General features: G+C 42.5%; 1 long non-coding RNA gene across 1 annotated transcript; it reads left to right on the top strand.

Annotated features, from left to right (window-relative positions):
* Positions 1–1,834: 1,834 nt before the first annotated feature.
* Positions 1,835–16,566, top strand: LOC127087694 (uncharacterized). The gene is made up of 2 exons (XR_007790000.1): positions 1,835–2,029; positions 16,504–16,566. It is a non-coding gene; the product is annotated as an uncharacterized LOC127087694 (long non-coding RNA).
* The last annotated feature ends 2,637 nt before the right edge of the window (positions 16,567–19,203 follow it).

The following is a 19,203-nucleotide window of genomic DNA, read 5'->3' as shown; positions in this document are numbered from 1 at the left end:
GGCATATGTAGTTCTACTCAAAGAGAACTACTAGATGGATTGCTTTTAAAGAGAGTGATGCTTGGATCACATTTGAGCGATTAAACCTTTACTTGCTGCTCGCTCTTGAAGGCTGAAGTCTTTGTTTGTTTCGCATCAAAATAGATGTTGCATACTCTTTTCTGAAAATGTTTTAGGGGTCCCACGAGGGAGGAAAATAAGTTTGATGAGTTTGAGTTGATTTTAAGTGGAGACAGGTGTCATACCCCGATTTTGGCCCTGAATTTTTTTTCCCATCAATCGGTCATTTACATTTCCACAATGCTTCTCTTTCTCTTCTTACCAACCTCATCATCCATGTAGCTCCACAAGCAGACTCAGAGCTTCTATGTCAATTCCTGATCAAACTCATTTCGAAGACCATGACGCTGTTCGTTTGTTTTGTTCCAACGCCCTCAAAATCTCAGCCAAAAAAGGGGTTATTCTTCCTGAAGGAAAACAATTACATGCCCATTTAATAAAGTTTGGATTTTGTCATGTTCTTTCCTTGCAAAATCAGATTTTGAGTGTTTATCTTGAATGTAAAGAAACTGAAGATGCAGAGAAGCTGTTTGATGGATTGCCTGTGAGAAATGTTGTGTCATGGAATATTATGATATAATGAAAATGAATTGGATCGTAAGCAGTTGTGTTTTTCTTATTTTAAAAGGATGCTGTTGGAGATGGTGGTTCCTGATTATATAACTCTAAATGGTTTGATTTGTTCTTGTGCTCGGTTTTATGATGCTGAGATGGGAATTCAGTTGCACTATTTTACAGTGAAAGTTGGATTTGATTCGGATTGTTTTGTTGGCTGTGCTCTTGTTGATTTATATGTGAAATGTGTTTTTGTTGAAAATGCTAGGAGGGTGTTTTGCGTTGCTCCTTTTAGAGATTTGGTTACGTGGAATGTGATGATTTCTTGCTACACCTTAAATTGTTTACCAGAAGAGGCTTTTAGCATGTTCAATTTGATGTGGTTGGATGTTGCGAACGGGGACGAGTTCACTTGTAGTAGCATGTTGAGTGTACTAAGTGATGATGCTTTGGAATATTATGATTTTGGAAAACAGATTCACAACTAGACTTATTTAATCCTGCACATACAAACACTATTTTTGAAAATATTGAACATGTCTCCGAACAAAATAGCCACAAGCAAGGAGGGGATATCAGGTTACATGCTAAAACAGAAGGTGTAAATGACAAAGCAATATCTGAGAAGACGGGATTAGGAACCATTCAGATACTCGCAGATGCTTTGCCTAAAATTGTTCCATATGTCCTTATCAACCATCGCGAGGAGCTCCTTCCTCTAATAATGTATGCGATTGAGCACCATCCAGATAGCAGGACTCGGGATTCATTGACCCACACAATATTTAATTTGATAAAGCGTCCCGATGAACAACAAAGACGGATAATAATGGATGCATGTGTCAGCCTTGCAAAAAATGTTGGAGAACAGAAACAGAATTGCTTCCTCAGTGTTGGGAACAAATAAATCACATGTTCGAGGAACGTAGACTGCTTGTTGCTCAATCATGTGGAGAGCTAGCAGAATTTGTACACCTTGAGATTCGTGATTCTCTTATTTTATCAATTGTGCAAGGAATATGAAGGATAACCATGAGTGACCAAGGAGGAAAATCGTGTCTGATTCGCACTATGGAGATGGGCTTGACTGAGCAACATCTGAAAATGTAAAAATACGGTGATGAGATATTTTGTGGTGTTAGCATCATAATGAAAATGGCATTCAAGAAAGATAAAGATCAATATGCAAAATATACAATCACGTCTCTGGAGAAAATGTACAAACCTACATCTGCTTGTTACATGCTTGTGCAGCACAAGGGCGCATAGACCGAGTGTATGCAATTGTCCGTGATATGAATGCAGCTGGTCTGGGATTAAACAAGTTCTGCTATGCTGGGCTTATAGTTGCACACAAGAACAAAACACCTTTTACGGATGATTTTGATGCAAAAGTTACCGAGTTTGTGGAGAGGTCGAAGATATGGTCTTCAGTAGAAATCGACAGTGCCAATGCTGAGAATGCGATGGTGGGTGTTACTGATGAGGAGTTATATAACTTACCAACGGCAGAATATGTTAATAGGCGCGGAGGATTCTTGAACAAGGCATTTACAGCATATCATACTGCATTCAATGCTGCTGCAGAAATGTTAAGTTGACGGATACACTTCTTGAAATGCTGAGCAGGGAGAAGAAAACTCCTGATATCTATATTGTCACACAAGTAATTAGGTGCTATTGTCATGCTGGAAAAATTGACCATGGTCCTTGCTGTCTCAGCTTTCCTTACATTTCTTTGCTTTTGTTCATGCTCCTTTTGGTTTGATTGGATTTGGTTGGTTTTGCTAGAAGAATGTGGTTCACTTGTCATTCAGCTTGTTGCAGTTGTTGGCTTCTACTGATTCTGCACAATAGGACATGGCACATACATGGTCAACTTGACAAAACAATGCACATGAATGTTGGCTTTGAACTCACCATGATACACCTTACACTTGCACCATGTCATCATCTTGCAGCAGCCTACAGAAATCAACTGGCATAGGAGTTGGACAATGATGCTCCATAATTCCCCATCGCACCAGTCCAGTCTTGTACCTGTCATGGAGCGTGCTAACAAACTGTCAAGCATATCAATTCACTAACGAGCAAGGTTAACCTGCATTAAGCTTTGAACATACCCTGCATCCAACAATCAAGCCAGTCGTATTTCAGTCAATGAAGTGGAACCAAACCTGCAACAAACAACAAAGTTAGCAGCAGGCACAATGTTCACAAGCTGACCTCAATTGGAAACCAATAGCATGGAAGTTCATTAATTTTCCAATTAAATTAACCTTCAGTTCCAATCTTGACAGTATGTTAGCAGTAGCTTATCATCCTTCTTCTGCAACTCAATCATCTGCCGCAAACTTTTGTATCAAGTGGTTCAAGGCTCTAGTGTTGAAATGCTTATTTAATCAGCCTCAGAAGTCTATCCCTACCAATTCACAAGACTCCTCCAAGGGCAAATTCCAGTCATAGCGATGCAAATATATCCCCACCCAAGGTTACTCAGGTTCCACCTAGCAATGCATAGATTACATCTACTTGTTACACTGTAATTTCAACCAAAAGAGTTATGGTTAGCCCTGCAAAACAGATGGTTTATATAGAGAGCAGTCATTGCATTTCCCCTGTTACAAGAAATTCACTGCAGTAAAAAGGCAAAATTAACTATCAAGCAGTAAAACTCCAAAAAAGGGAGAAGTTCCCAATTTGGAATTCAGACAAAAGTGAAAAAGAAAGTATGGAGCTCATGTTACCTTTTCCAGACCAAATACCAAATGAGGTAGACAACTGTGAGCACCTTAAAGGACTTCTGAAGGGATACCCTTTTGATCTCCATAGCAAAATCCAAAACCCTAAAAGGTGGGTATAAAGGGAGGCGTGTCCACTGTTCACGGGAGTTCTGAAAAAAAACAACAAAATCGGCCGAAAAACCCTAAAAAAAAAAAGTATTTTGGAGACGGCGAGGAGGACACAAAAACCTAACGAAAGAAAGAGGAGAGATTTACCTTGACGCCGTTTGGACCAAGCTGATACTGAAGTTAGAGCCAGCAAACGAGCAGGCATCCAAATTCGAAACGACGGGAGAGGGAGCCTTTTGAAGAAGAAAGTTCCAACATCCGCCGGTTGATCTCTTCGTGAAAGAGGTAAGCATAGGTTCTATTCCGGCTTTGGTTTTACTTTCTTGTGAATTTTTACTTCATCATCGCCCTCACTATGTATGTTGTTGGACTTGTTTTACTCGTGTTTTTTGTCTCACGTTCAAATCTCTTCCCTGACTCTCCTTGGGACCATCCGTTTCTACTTGAGGGAAGGAGGCGATTTCTGGTTTTTAAAACGTTACTGTTAATTAACCTTAAATGTAATTGAAAACCCATTGTTGGAAAATGCATCGCATGTTTAAAGTGGTTGAAAGCCTTTCATTTCACCTGCCCTCCATTGATTGCACCGACCACTAACAGTAAGGGTCTTCATTGATTTTGTTCAGTCACCCAACAGCCATGCGGCTAGGGTGACTGTTGGGCTTCTCCCATTCATTTGGAGTGGGCCTCCTTCGACCAAACCCAAGTGTTCGGTCCATGTGGATTTTTGTTATTTGCTTATTATTCTTTTTTATTTTTTTATATTATTTCGTTGTTTATATATTTGGGCCACTGCAAGTCTAACAGTAAGCTAGTCATGGCCTGATGGAGATGAAGGTAGCTCACCTCCCTTTTAGTCCTGGGTTCAATACCTAGGTGTGTTATGTTGATTCTTCAACATTTTGATTTTTCCATAATTTCTTTAATTCTCATATTTAGTTATCTAGTCTTACCATTTAACCAACATGTTTATATCATTTATTCATTTTTATTATTTTATTTTTAACATGACTTATGTGATTATTCATTTTTTTGGGATTATTATACTTTGTGTTTGTTCATTCGTTTGTACAAATTATTTGCCTATATGTGTGAGTTATGTCACAATCATGATGAATCATCTCAATCTCATTGATAAAAAAAACTCATTCAAAACCATTTTTTCAAACTATAAAAATCATACTTTCTCGATTTAATATCGAGCCCATTTTTATACCCTTGTAAGTCGATTGCTTTTTAAGCATCGCCATCAACCTCACATAGCTTACTCTTGGGCTTTCTTACAATGAGCCGATTCCTTTTGCACTTACACTCATACATGGTTTAATGCTTCATTATTTCATTCTTCGATCATTTGATTCGATTATATACTTGTTTATATCTTAATTGTTTGGTTAACTGTGGCCTACTTGTATGGTGTATGAGGCATGTATTATTATTGTTTGTTTGCCATGAACAACCCCCATTCATAACAAATGTACCCCTCTCCCATGAAATGTATAAAATTTACTCTTTCATTCTTTATTCACCTGTTAATACAAGAATTAAAATGAACATTCGATAACCATTTCAAAACAAGATCAAAACCTCGATCCAACGTCGAGTAATCATTTTTCAAAACCTAACAGAACCAGCACGTATTCATCCACCCTTTTGTAAGTCGATTGCTTTATGCATCGCCATCAACCTTGTAAGTCGATTGCTTTATGCATCGCCATCAACCTTGTAAGTCGATTGCTTCATGCATCGCCATCTACCCTTATCCCTTAACACTTCTCCTTGCTCAACTCGTCAACTCTCGTTCCGATTAGGTAGCACCCATTAGATAGAACCCATTGTATGATAACATAGGTAGAATCCCCTTACTCTTTGCATGCTAACATTAGGTAGATATCCCCATTTGTAAACCCTAAACACTTAAGTACACATTGCATGACAACTCTAGGGCAGAGCTTCCCCATTTCTTCTAGACCTTTCCGAGCGTCTCCGATCCTGTGGCATGTAGTCCGTCCTATCGCAAAGAGGTAACTGCCTAAGACTCGATTCAGCGAGCTGCGACACCTACTGCTAGGGCGTGAACACATTGCCCACTCTCTTTTGACACAACTGGTGTCCTCCTTTTGTAAGTCCATGTTCAGATGGCAACCCCCCTATGTAGGGGAACTACATCGCCCTGATCCTTGTTCCAGACGAGGTATGTAGGCAGGTGGTCGTGCGAGACCACTCCGGGCACCTTTCTTTTTCTTTTTGTGTGTGTTTTGGTTCGGATGCTGATGTAAGTCCAGTGATTGGCAGTCGGGCTCCACATTTGCCCTTTTGTGTGTGTTTTGGTTCGGATGCTGATGTAAGTCCAGTGATTGGCATTCAGGCTCCACGTTTGCCTGTGTTTGTTTGCGTGCGTGAGCCGAACTACGGCAACTCTGATTCTCATGTTCAGATGAGATACGTAGGCACAAGATGCGATGTCTTGCCGAGTTTGACTAACAACTAACAACTAATCCTTGTTTGCTTTCGCCCTCGTTGCGATCTTTTCTCTCGCCCTCTTTGCGATCGAGACCTTCCTTTTCTCTTACCCTAGTTGCGATCGAGCCCCTTTGTTCCCGTAGTTTAGTTGAACTATGTTTTGCTCTGATTCTCATTCCCGATGAGATACGTAGGCATAAGACGCGATGTCTTAGCGAGCACACTTATCCTTAACCCCTAGGTAGCCGAGCTACGAAGACTCTGATTCTCATAATCAGATGAGATACGTATGCAATGGATGCGACATCCGTGCGAGTCTTTTTTTCTCTTGACCCTCTTAGTAAATAGTACATTAGATAAACATACACCCTTTAGACAAGAAACAAACAAGAGTGGATCCCGTAGAGTACTACGAATGCGTAGGGGTGCTAATACCTTCCCTTCGCATAATCGACTCCCGAACCCAAGATTTGGTTGCGAGACCTTGTCTTTTCCTTTCCTTTCTCCAGGTTTACTTCGAGCGTTTCCTTTCCCTCCTTTGGGATAAATAACGCACGGTGGCGACTCTTCTGTCATTTCTTCTTCGCCGGTTGTTTTTTCGCATACCGTATTTTTCGGGTTGCGACAGCTGGCGACTCTTCTGTCATTTACCTGCTTTACCTTATTGCATTCATGTACATATGTTTGCCGTATCTGCTGCCGTTTATCTGTTTGATGGGTTGGGATTGTTCTATGAGAGATAAGCCCACTACCCAGGCTTGAGTGTACACACAGATTTTAGAGTGGATGTTCATGAGGCTTGCGTGGCATGTTGCTACGTTAAGTCGTTCATGAGACCCACATTCCAGACGAGGTTTCTTTTGGATATATTTTGTCCTATGGGTGTTCCATGACGACAGATATTCCTCTAGAAATCGTCGACTCTGGTGACCACTTCCCGAGAACTCAGTCGAGGCCTCTCCTCCGAGACGTGATTATGTTAGCTCTGGTGGGCGCATTCTCGCTGGTCAATCCGAGGACCCCGAGACTGGGAACTTGCTTTAGGATATCCTGTTGAGGGGAGTCAGTAGAGGTCTTTTATCCCGAAATAATACCAAACCTTCAGTGGTAAACGTATTATTTTTGACTGAAGGGCTGAAGCTGACAAACTTCTGTTCTTAGAACCTACCAGTGAGGGGAAGGTTTGATCTCTACAGATACGGTTTCTGCCAGTAGTGCTGTGATGGTGACTTTGGTTCAGCCAAATTTATGGACATTTATTTCTGGGACGCCGGAGTTCTGTCCGTGGTTTATCAATGGGTTCCGTTTATTTCGGATCCCCGGGTTGATTTTGAAAGTACCTGTTCAGAGGATCTGACTGTCATCCGTTCAGTGGATGTTCCTGTGATGATAATGATGTAATCTCCAGTTCCGTTTATTTCGGAACTCCCCAAGTCGGATTTATGGTGACTTAGTCCCGATGACTGTGACTAGTTCAGAGAATGGGTCTTCAGATGACTTGGTGGCGTAGTGACTTGCATTCATGCATTTGCATCGCATTCATCTGCATTTAACTCGTGTCTATCCGTACTCAGGGTCCACTTTTTGATTAAGATTCTGGTTGAGAGATATCCAGATGTCAGAATGTTATTGATGAAAAATTATCTGTCTCTGTGAAACCAAAATCAAAGGAATATTCCTGGTACGGATAGACATTGCATGCGTGAGTCATACTAACCCATTTGCTGTTTTGAAGGTGTTAACCGGTGCGCATAGCTCTTCCATTCAGACATACAGTCAGACTCAACAAATCCAAGCTGATGGATCTTCCCAATGCCGATATCCTTGAACTGAAAGAGATGATGAGGGGATTGTTCAGTATTGTGCAAGGGCTTGCCTTGGGGCAGAAAGCCATGTCTGAGAGATTGGAAAGGATTGAGAGCTGGATGATCAAGGAGAAAGTTCGGGGAAGGGCTCCATCATCCGATGTAACAAATCCCTCTGGCTCGATAGCAAAGAAACTCTCTGACAGTGGTCCGCTCAAAAAGGAGGTTGAGTCAAGTGGTGTGCCAGCAAAGAGAGAACGCAGTAAGGATCGTTATCATCCTTATGCCGTTGCTGTAACCACTCTTGTTGGTAACTCACCCGTACCCCCGCAACAACCACCACCTCAACAGAAGGCACCGAGAGCTAGGAGCCAGGTGAAGAGAAAGAAGGAAGATCGTCAGTTTGAGGAGCCACCTGTGACCTACACCCTTCTGTTCAGGAGATTGAGGGATTTGGGGTTAGTCCAGCCAAGGATTTTGATTCCCATAGCACAACAGAAGAGGCCAGCACACTATGATGAGAATGCCAGTTGTGAATTCCATTCTGAGGCACCCGGGCACAGCGTTGAGGGTTGTAAAGCTTTCAAGCATGTCGTCCGGGACATGGTGGACTCCAAGACCATCAGCTTGGCCCAGATAATGAGTGGGGATGTCAACCCGGTACCCAGGCAGGGTCCTGTAAGAGTGAAGATGGTGAAAAAGGTCAAGAAAGGAATGAGGATGACTGAGGAAGATCAGCTAAAGGTTCCCCTGGCGGTGGTCCCAAAACCTCCGGTGCAGGATGGAGTCTTCCCTGTGGTTGATAATTGTTGTGCAGCCGTTGCCACAGAAGGGTGTGTATTGATGGGAGACACGACCCAGGAGATGAAAGAAGTAGAAATGGACATTGGAAAACTTGAAATACCCAGTCAAGCAATCGAAACCGTCCAGGTGGAGAGCGCTCTTGTTGTCGAGAAAGAGAAGAAGCTGTCCATTTCTTCTTATAAACAAGCTCTAGAGGTGGTGAAGAACCAAGAGGCCCGAGGTTGGGGCAGGATCATCGACATAGTGGTAAAGGCAGATATGTTCGGGATTGGTTATCCAGATCAAGAGTCGTCTAGACCAAACAGAGGACGTCGTCCACCGTACATCTTTGTCAGTGCAGGAATGCTGGATTCTGATCATGCTTGTTCAGTGAGTGAAGAGATCGACCGCGACCGCGAGCTCGAGCTGTGGATAAAGTCGTGCGTACCAGGAAACTGGAAGGCCTCCAAAAGCATCATTGTCACTCATCCGGAAGTGTAGTATTTCTGTGTTTCAATTGTTGTTTGCATGAAAGCCATACGTTTTGCCCGAAACGTACTGGTCCATTGTAAGGGCCATCTCATGTGTTTCATTTTGCAACGTTTTGCATCAGTAATAAATGGATGTTTTTGTGATTAAAAGCGGTGTTCCCTGTTTTTCATTTTTTACAGTTTTAAAAAATAAAAAATAAAAAGGGCAATGTTTTTCGTTTTTTCTTTTGAACTTGTCTCGTTCCAACCTCAAAAGTGATTACCCTCCTGATCTCATCGATAACAATTTGGTTACACCTTTGTATGACTTCGACAATTCGATCTATCATGTCGAAGGAGAAGGCAAAGAAGATTGTGATTTGTTGTAATTAGCCGGGTCGTTGAAGCCAGAGGAGAAGATGATTCAACCGCACGAGGAGCGAGTCGAGATTGTCATCCCAAGTACCGCCGAGGTCAGAAAGCGATTATTGAGGCCGCTTCAGAGGCAAGTCAAGAACAGGATGGTATATGTGCGCCTGGTTGTATCTAGATACACCAAGGTAAGATACCGATGTTGTGGAGGCACGAGTTACCATGGAGAGAAGACTGTCCTCCAGGGAAGCGGAAACCGGTGCTGAAAGATGAGAATGCGTGTGGACTGTCGAGACGTGAGCTGAGCTAATCTGGAAGATGAATTCCCGGTACGTCACAACGAGGTATTGGATTGATTATAATGCTCAGTTTATCTTCATGGATGGCTTCTTGGCCGAGACCAGATTGAACTGTTGCCAGATGATATGACGTAAACCATGTCCATCACACAAGGGGCACCTTCTGGTTATAAGGTGATGTCGCTCAGTATCGAGAAGGCCGGTGCCAAGTATCAGAAGTCTAGGGTGACTTTGTTTCGTGATGATTCATCGTGAAAGCAAATGCCATGTTGATGATATGATGGCAAAGTCCCAAGCAGAGGAGGGGCATCCGGTGGATCAAGTTGTTTGACAGGTAGAGATAACTCATACTGTTGAGTTCGAATTAGCGCACTTATGGAGTTGCTGTCCAGCAAGCTGCCGAGGCATGTTGCGAACGAAAGAGGAATCAAGGATGATCCTGCAAAAAAAAAAAAAAAAAAAAAAAAAAAAAAAAAAAAAAAAAAAAGAGTAGTAGGAACCTCTGATTCTGATACCTTCCGGGGAAGAAACGACTGCTAATCTGGTACTTGACAGCCCTTAAGGGGTCTATGAGGTGTATTGGGTCAGCATGACTAGTCTTGTCGAAAAGAGCATGCAATTTACTTTAGCAAAGAGTTTACCGACTGTGAAACAATACATTCACTGCTCGATAAAACTCGTTGTACTTTGGCATAGGCTGCTCGCCGACTGAGACAGTATATGCTGGTTCATACCACTTCGTGAATTTCCAAGATAGATCTGATCAAGTATGTGCTTGAGGAGCTAGCGTCGAACGGATGGGTTGTGAGAGGGCAAGTGATGTCGACTGAATACGATATTCAGTATACCTCCTAGAAAGCAACCAAAAGGAGGGTATTATATGGTTATCTCGCCCAACAGCCCATTGATGATTGTCAACCAAGGAAGTCTGAAGTCCCTGATGAGGACATCTCGAGGTACTCGAATCGAAAGATTGAGAGTGACCGATCCCGGAGGAGGGGCCTGACCCCGAATCCGAACGGGTTTTGATGTCTGATGGGGAGAGTTTAAAGAGAGTGAGCTAGTGCTTCCCCGATAACATGTGAACGCACCAATGATAGTGGCTGAGTACGAAGTTGGTATCCTGAGTGTCGTACTTTGGTACGTGCATCTACTGGGGCAACACCTTCCTCATGCGGTATGGGATGGAAGTGATATTGCCTACTGGAGGCTAGATTTCATTGTGAAGGGTCCGGATGGATAAGAAGTTAGAAAAGGGCGAACAGATGAGGACTCGGTATAACGTATTGAGCCTGATTGAGAAAAGAGGCTGACAGTTACTTGTCATGGGGCAGTTGTACCCAGTAAATGAAGCGTGTTGTTGACCGAGAAGTGCGACCTCGTGGGTAGCATGGAAGAGATGTGGTGTTGAAAAGGATCCTTCCTCCTCAAGACGATCGTGGGGCAAGTGGATAAACAATTATGAATGTCCGTTCGTGGTCAAAAAGGGTTTTCTCTGACAGAGCCTTGTTGCTGACGACCACGGATGATGAGGATTTTCCATCCCCTGTGAATGCGGACGCAGTTAGAAAATACTTCGTGAAAGAAACCCGCTGGACAAAAAGAATAAAGAGTCCAGGCAAAAATGGGCATCCCGACGAACCAAGAAAAAGAGAAAGGTTCGGGCAAAAGTTAGGGATAATAAAAGAAAAGAACTGTACACCCGGCAAGTCGAAAACCCCACAAGGGCGACTTGGGCAAAAAAGGGGTATCCCGGTGGACTGAAACCCGAAAGGGCGGTCCAGGTAAAAGAGGGAATGAAACGAACAACTGTGTCTGGCATGATCATTTGCGCTTTGATTTAAGACATCACGGCTAATCTCCGACAGAGGTCGAATCAGAAGCGTCTTGTTCAGAAGGCCGAAAGTGCGGAAAGTCTTGAGGACATATGAGGTGTAACTGAGTTGGAACCTGATGAGATCACAGTTTCACGTTGCCATTAGGATAGATTTTTCCCTTTTATGTGCAATCACCTCTTTCCAGGGTTTGCTTCCTGTGTGTTGCTCGGTTGTGAGCCATCTTTTATTCCAGTCAATAAAGCGTGTGTTCGGTCAAATAAATTTTGTTTTTGTGTCATTACCGTTTTGATTACGAAAACATCCGTTTATTTTGATAAGAATATTCGCATTTTGAAACATAGAGGTCCCTTCCGATGCATGCTTATGAGGTTGAAATCTGGAAATCTTATTCGGAAGTTTGAGTGACTTAGGCGTTGAAATATCGGAACACCTGGGACATACCTGGGGCACGCTTTTATCTAACGATCTCTGCTGCAGAGCCTGATCAGGGGCAAGAGATAGTTGAACGGTGAAAATACAGTGAAGGATTACGACGACATTCCTGGAAAGTTAATCAAGAAGACTCTTCAAAGTCCGATGGTTGGGAAGTTTGTATGAATACCAGGAGTTCGATCTCCGTGGAGTACGGACGAGATTGGGAATACAAGATGATGGAGCAGAAAAGTCCAGAAGCGTCTGGGAGTTCCTCAAAAGAGGAAAGCCGACACTGTGGGTGGACGATGGATGTCGCTGTTCGGCGACTCGACAGGTGTTCCGTGTCCAATAAGCTGTATTTCCCCGGTGGGTGTGAGAGGGTTACCTCCCTAACAGATTTGAGATCAGTGTCTCCTCAGCGAGCCTGAAGGTTACTGCCTTCCCAGTAGGGTTTGTGTTGATGGTTTTCCCTCAGCGAGGTCCCCAAGCGGATCGGGTTCGGAGAAAGTCATCCCCAGTAGAGATAAGATTGGGTTTGCCTCCCCTAGCAGGGTAATCTCCAAGCAGTTCGGGTTCGATGGAGTGCATCCTCAGCAAGGTTTGTCTTTCCCCAGCAGGGTGGAAGTTGACGTGATTATAAGATCCTCAGCACAGTTCCTGGAGTTCCCCGGTGTTTGTCTCTGGAGGAGACGTGTGTTTATGCATTCATCATTTAGATAAGCATAGCATATTGCATCATTAGTGCATAGCATTCCCATGATCATGGGGCATTGTGTAAAACAAGAAAAAACTCATGCATCAACATTGCAAACATATCCATTAAGAGTTTAGCATCGCGCCATTGGATCGGCTTCAGAATTGGGTTCATCAGCATGGTTGAGAAGTTGGTGCTTTCCCAACAAGTGACTCCTTAGTTGAGTGGGTATCCCCAGCAGTGTTACTCCCCGAAGTTGGCATCATTTTGCAAGCTTGGTTCAATTCCCCTAGCATATGTGGGCGTGTCTGATCTCTCCATATAGAGTCGACCCCTTAAGCAGAAAATGTCCACCATTCCTTCTACGCTCCCCACCGAGATACATCCTCGTGGATGACGGTTGCTTCCGTTCCCTCCATAATGGGATGGGTTTTCCCTATTGAGTTCTTTCCTCATTAGGATGAGTCTTGATTCAGTTTGCCTTCTTGGATCGATCTTAAATTGGCTTCTTGTTCGCTGTCTCTTGTACTTCTCTGGGGCATAAATGAATGGTTGCACACTAACCGGCACTCATTCATCTCATCCTCAGCGGAATTTTGGGCCTCTACCTACAAACCGGTAGTTGTAAGTCCTATCGTCGTGGTTTTCTACCTACAAGCTGGTAGTTGTAAAATCCCACTTTCACCCCCTAGCAGAGGTAACCTTTGTGGTTCATACTGTTTGTTGGCTTCTACCTACAAACCGGTAGTTGTAAGTCCTATCTTTGTGGTTTTCTACCTATTAACTGGTAGTTGTAAAATCCCACTTTCATCCCCTAGCAGAGTTAACCCTTTGTGCTCATCCTGGTCGATGACTGGTTACTTTTCTGTGGTTTTCTGCCTACAAACCGGTAGATGTAATCCCCTCCTTGCAGTTATCAGTATCCAGCTTGCGGTATTGATACTCTTTTCCCCTCTGGATACTTGCCTTGATCAAGCAGTATTGTCCCCAGTGGGTCTTCCCCTTTCTTTTGGGTATTTGCTCCAAGTTGGCAACTTTTATCCTCTTTTGGTTGGTCATCTTTTGCATGCCTAGTCCTGGTACCCTGATGCCTTTCTTTTCGGTCGATTATTCATTTGACAACCTACAACCCGGTTATGGGTAATCTTCCATGCGAGTGTACTATCTGCATTTTGACGGCTACAGATAATATATCTCATGCACTCTTTGGTCAATCTTTCGATTGTTATCCCCAGCATAGGTCCTTGGCATGCGTGCCGGCTCACGTATCACTGTTTTGTTATCTTCGCCGATGCTGATAGACATGAAGAATTTTCCGGTGTTCAGACCGAGGCGGTATTCAGACCGAAGTGGCATTCAGGCCAGTGTTCCCGGTATCCAGACCGAAGTGGCATTCAGGCCAGTTTTCCCGGTATCCAGACCGAAGTGGCATTCAGGCCAGTTCCCGGTATCCAGACCGAAGTGGCATTCAGGCCAGTTTCCGATTTCCAGATCGAAGAAGTTCTCAACAATCAGGACGAAGAACTTGTGGTGTTCAGGCCAGTTTTCCCGGTATCCAGACCGAAGTGGCATTCAGGCCAGTTTTCCCGGTATCCAGACCGAAGTGGCGTCCAGGCCAGTTCCCGGTATCCAGACCGAAGTGGCATTCAGGCCAGTTTTCCCGGTATCCAGACCGAAGTGGCGTCCAGGCCAGTTCCCGGTATCCAGACCGAAGTGGCATTCAGGCCAGTTTTTTTCGATATCCAGATCAAAGTGGTGTTCAGACCAGATTTCCGGTGATCAGACCAACATTGATACTCTCATACTCCGATGCTTAGTGTTCAGACTAATGTGCGGCGTTCGGGCCATGGGTATTCCTGTGTTACCATTTATTTTGGTATCCAGGTCAACTTTCTGTTTCGGTACTCAGGCCGATTTTCACCGTACCAGACGGATTCTTCTTTTGGGATTGCTTCTTTGCCGTTTATGACAGGCATGGTTAATTATTTCATAGGGATTCAGGATCAAAATCCGGGTTTTCTTAGTATTTAACCATCTCCCACTACGATCATATGAAGAACATCCTGCTTCATATTCTCTAGTTGAAGACGCTTAAATAGGGGCAACTGTCATACCCCGATTTTGGCCCTGAATTTTTTTTCCCATCAATCGGTCATTTACATTTCCACAATGCTTCTCTTTCTCTTCTTACCAACCTCATCATCCATGTAGCTCCACAAGCAGACTCAGAGCTTCTATGTCAATTCCTGATCAAACTCATTTCGAAGACCATGACGCTGTTCGTTTGTTTTGTTCCAACGCCCTCAAAATCTCAGCCAAAAAAGGGGTTATTCTTCCTGAAGGAAAACAATTACATGCCCATTTAATAAAGTTTGGATTTTGTCATGTTCTTTCCTTGCAAAATCAGATTTTGAGTGTTTATCTTGAATGTAAAGAAACTGAAGATGCAGAGAAGCTGTTTGATGGATTGCCTGTGAGAAATGTTGTGTCATGGAATATTATGATATAATGAAAATGAATTGGATCGTAAGCAGTTGTGTTTTTCTTATTTTAAAAGGATGCTGTTGGAGATGGTGGTTCCTGATTATATAACTCTAAATGGTTTGATTTGTTCTTGTGCTCGGTTTTATGATGCTGAGATGGGAATTCAGTTGCACTATTTTACAGTGAAAGTTGGATTTGATTCGGATTGTTTTGTTGGCTGTGCTCTTGTTGATTTATATGCGAAATGTGTTTTTGTTGAAAATGCTAGGAGGGTGTTTTGCGTTGCTCCTTTTAGAGATTTGGTTACGTGGAATGTGATGATTTCTTGCTACACCTTAAATTGTTTACCAGAAGAGGCTTTTAGCATGTTCAATTTGATGTGGTTGGATGTTGCGAACGGGGACGAGTTCACTTGTAGTAGCATGTTGAGTGTACTAAGTGATGATGCTTTGGAATATTATGATTTTGGAAAACAGATTCACAACTAGACTTATTTAATCCTGCACATACAAACACTATTTTTGAAAATTTTGAACATGTCTCCGAACAAAATAGCCACAAGCAAGGAGGGGATATCAGGTTACATGCTAAAACAGAAGGTGTAAATGACAAAGCAATATCTGAGAAGACGGGATTAGGAACCATTCAGATACTCGCAGATGCTTTGCCTAAAATTGTTCCATATGTCCTTATCAACCATCGCGAGGAGCTCCTTCCTCTAATAATGTATGCGATTGAGCACCATCCAGATAGCAGGACTCGGGATTCATTGACCCACACAATATTTAATTTGATAAAGCGTCCCGATGAACAACAAAGACGGATAATAATGGATGCATGTGTCAGCCTTGCAAAAAATGTTGGAGAACAGAAACAGAATTGCTTCCTCAGTGTTGGGAACAAATAAATCACATGTTCGAGGAACGTAGACTGCTTGTTGCTCAATCATGTGGAGAGCTAGCAGAATTTGTACACCTTGAGATTCGTGATTCTCTTATTTTATCAATTGTGCAAGGAATATGAAGGATAACCATGAGTGACCAAGGAGGAAAATCGTGTCTGATTCGCACTATGGAGATGGGCTTGACTGAGCAACATCTGAAAATGTAAAAATACGGTGATGAGATATTTTGTGGTGTTAGCATCATAATGAAAATGGCATTCAAGAAAGATAAAGATCAATATGCAAAATATACAATCACGTCTCTGGAGAAAATGTACAAACCTACATCTGCTTGTTACATGCTTGTGCAGCACAAGGGCGCATAGACCGAGTGTATGCAATTGTCCGTGATATGACTGCAGCTGGTCTGGGATTAAACAAGTTCTGCTATGCTGGGCTTATAGTTGCACACAAGAACAAAACACCTTTTACGGATGATTTTGATGCAAAAGTTACTGAGTTTGTGGAGAGGTCGAAGATATGGTCTTCAGTAGAAACCGACAGTGCCAATGCTGAGAATGCGATGGTGGGTGTTACTGATGAGGAGTTATATAACTTACCAACGGCAGAATATGTTAATAGGCGCGGAGGATTCTTGAACAAGGCATTTACAGCATATCATACTGCATTCAATGCTGCTGCAGAAATGTTAAGTTGACGGATACACTTCTTGAAATGCTGAGCAGGGAGAAGAAAACTCCTGATATCTATATTGTCACACAAGTAATTAGGTGCTATTGTCATGCTGGAAAAATTGACCATGGTCCTTGCTGTCTCAGCTTTCCTTACATTTCTTTGCTTTTGTTCATGCTCCTTTTGGTTTGATTGGATTTGGTTGGTTTTGCTAGAAGAATGTGGTTCACTTGTCATTCAGCTTGTTGCAGTTGTTGGCTTCTACTGATTCTGCACAATAGGACATGGCACATACATGGTCAACTTGACAAAACAATGCACATGAATGTTGGCTTTGAACTCACCATGATACACCTTACACTTGCACCATGTCATCATCTTGCAGCAGCCTACAGAAATCAACTGGCATAGGAGTTGGACAATGATGCTCCATAATTCCCCATCGCACCAGTCCAGTCTTGTACCTGTCATGGAGCGTGCTAACAAACTGTCAAGCATATCAATTCACTAACGAGCAAGGTTAACCTGCATTAAGCTTTGAACATACCCTGCATCCAACAATCAAGCCAGTCGTATTTCAGTCAATGAAGTGGAACCAAACCTGCAACAAACAACAAAGTTAGCAGCAGGCACAATGTTCACAAGCTGACCTCAATTGGAAACCAATAGCATGGAAGTTCATTAATTTTCCAATTAAATTAACCTTCAGTTCCAATCTTGACAGTATGTTAGCAGTAGCTTATCATCCTTCTTCTGCAACTCAATCATCTGCCGCAAACTTTTGTATCAAGTGGTTCAAGGCTCTAGTGTTGAAATGCTTATTTAATCAGCCTCAGAAGTCTATCCCTACCAATTCACAAGACTCCTCCAAGGGCAAATTCCAGTCATAGCGATGCAAATATATCCCCACCCAAGGTTACTCAGGTTCCACCTAGCAATGCATAGATTACATCTACTTGTTACACTGTAATTTCAACCAAAAGAGTTATGGTTAGCCCTGCAAAACAGATGGTTTATATAGAGAGCAGTCATTGCATTTCCCCTGTTACAAGAAATTCACTGCAGTAAAAAGGCAAAATTAACTATCAAGCAGTAAAACTCCAAAAAAGGGAGAAGTTCCCAATTTGGAATTCAGACAAAAGTGAAAAAGAAAGTATGGAGCTCATGTTACCTTTTCCAGACCAAATACCAAATGAGGTAGACAACTGTGAGCACCTTAAAGGACTTCTGAAGGGATACCCTTTTGATCTCCATAGCAAAATCCAAAACCCTAAAAGGTGGGTATAAAGGGAGGCGTGTCCACTGTTCACGGGAGTTCTGAAAAAAAACAACAAAATCGGCCGAAAAACCCTAAAAAAAAAAGTATTTTGGAGACGGCGAGGAGGACACAAAAACCTAACGAAAGAAAGAGGAGAGATTTACCTTGACGCCGTTTGGACCAAGCTGATACTGAAGTTAGAGCCAGCAAACGAGCAGGCATCCAAATTCGAAACGACGGGAGAGGGAGCCTTTTGAAGAAGAAAGTTCCAACATCCGCCGGTTGATCTCTTCGTGAAAGAGGTAAGCATAGGTTCTATTCCGGCTTTGGTTTTACTTTCTTGTGAATTTTTACTTCATCATCGCCCTCACTATGTATGTTGTTGGACTTGTTTTACTCGTGTTTTTTGTCTCACGTTCAAATCTCTTCCCTGACTCTCCTTGGGACCATCCGTTTCTACTTGAGGGAAGGAGGCGATTTCTGGTTTTTAAAACGTTACTGTTAATTAACCTTAAATGTAATTGAAAACCCATTGTTGGAAAATGCATCGCATGTTTAAAGTGGTTGAAAGCCTTTCATTTCACCTGCCCTCCATTGATTGCACCGACCACTAACAGTAAGGGTCTTCATTGATTTTGTTCAGTCACCCAACAGCCATGCGGCTAGGGTGACTGTTGGGCTTCTCCCATTCATTTGGAGTGGGCCTCCTTCGACCAAACCCAAGTGTTCGGTCCATGTGGGATTTTTGTTATTTGCTTATTATTCTTTTTTTATTTTTTTATATTATTTCGTTGTTTATATATTTGGGCCACTGCAAGTCTAACAGTAAGCTAGTCATGGCCTGATGGAGATGAAGGTAGCTCACCTCCCTTTTAGTCCTGGGTTCAATACCTAGGTGTGTTATGTTGATTCTTCAACATTTTGATTTTTCCATAATTTCTTTAATTCTCATATTTAGTTATCTAGTCTTACCATTTAACCAACATGTTTATATCCTTTATTCATTTTTATTATTTTATTTTTAACATGACTTATGTGATTATTCATTTTTTTGGGATTATTATACTTTGTGTTTGTTCATTCGTTTGTACAAATTATTTGCCTATATGTGTGAGTTATGTCACAATCATGATGAATCATCTCAATCTCATTGATAAAAAAACTCATTCAAAACCATTTTTTCAAACTATAAAAATCATACTTTCTCGATTTAATATCGAGCCCATTTTTATACCCTTGTAAGTCGATTGCTTTTTAAGCATCGCCATCAACCTCACATA

Source organism: Lathyrus oleraceus, chromosome 5 (assembly GCF_024323335.1).
Source record: "Lathyrus oleraceus cultivar Zhongwan6 chromosome 5, CAAS_Psat_ZW6_1.0, whole genome shotgun sequence".
In the NCBI taxonomy this organism is placed as follows: Eukaryota; Viridiplantae; Streptophyta; class Magnoliopsida; order Fabales; family Fabaceae; genus Lathyrus; species Lathyrus oleraceus.
This window is presented reverse-complemented; position numbering and strand designations above follow the sequence as displayed.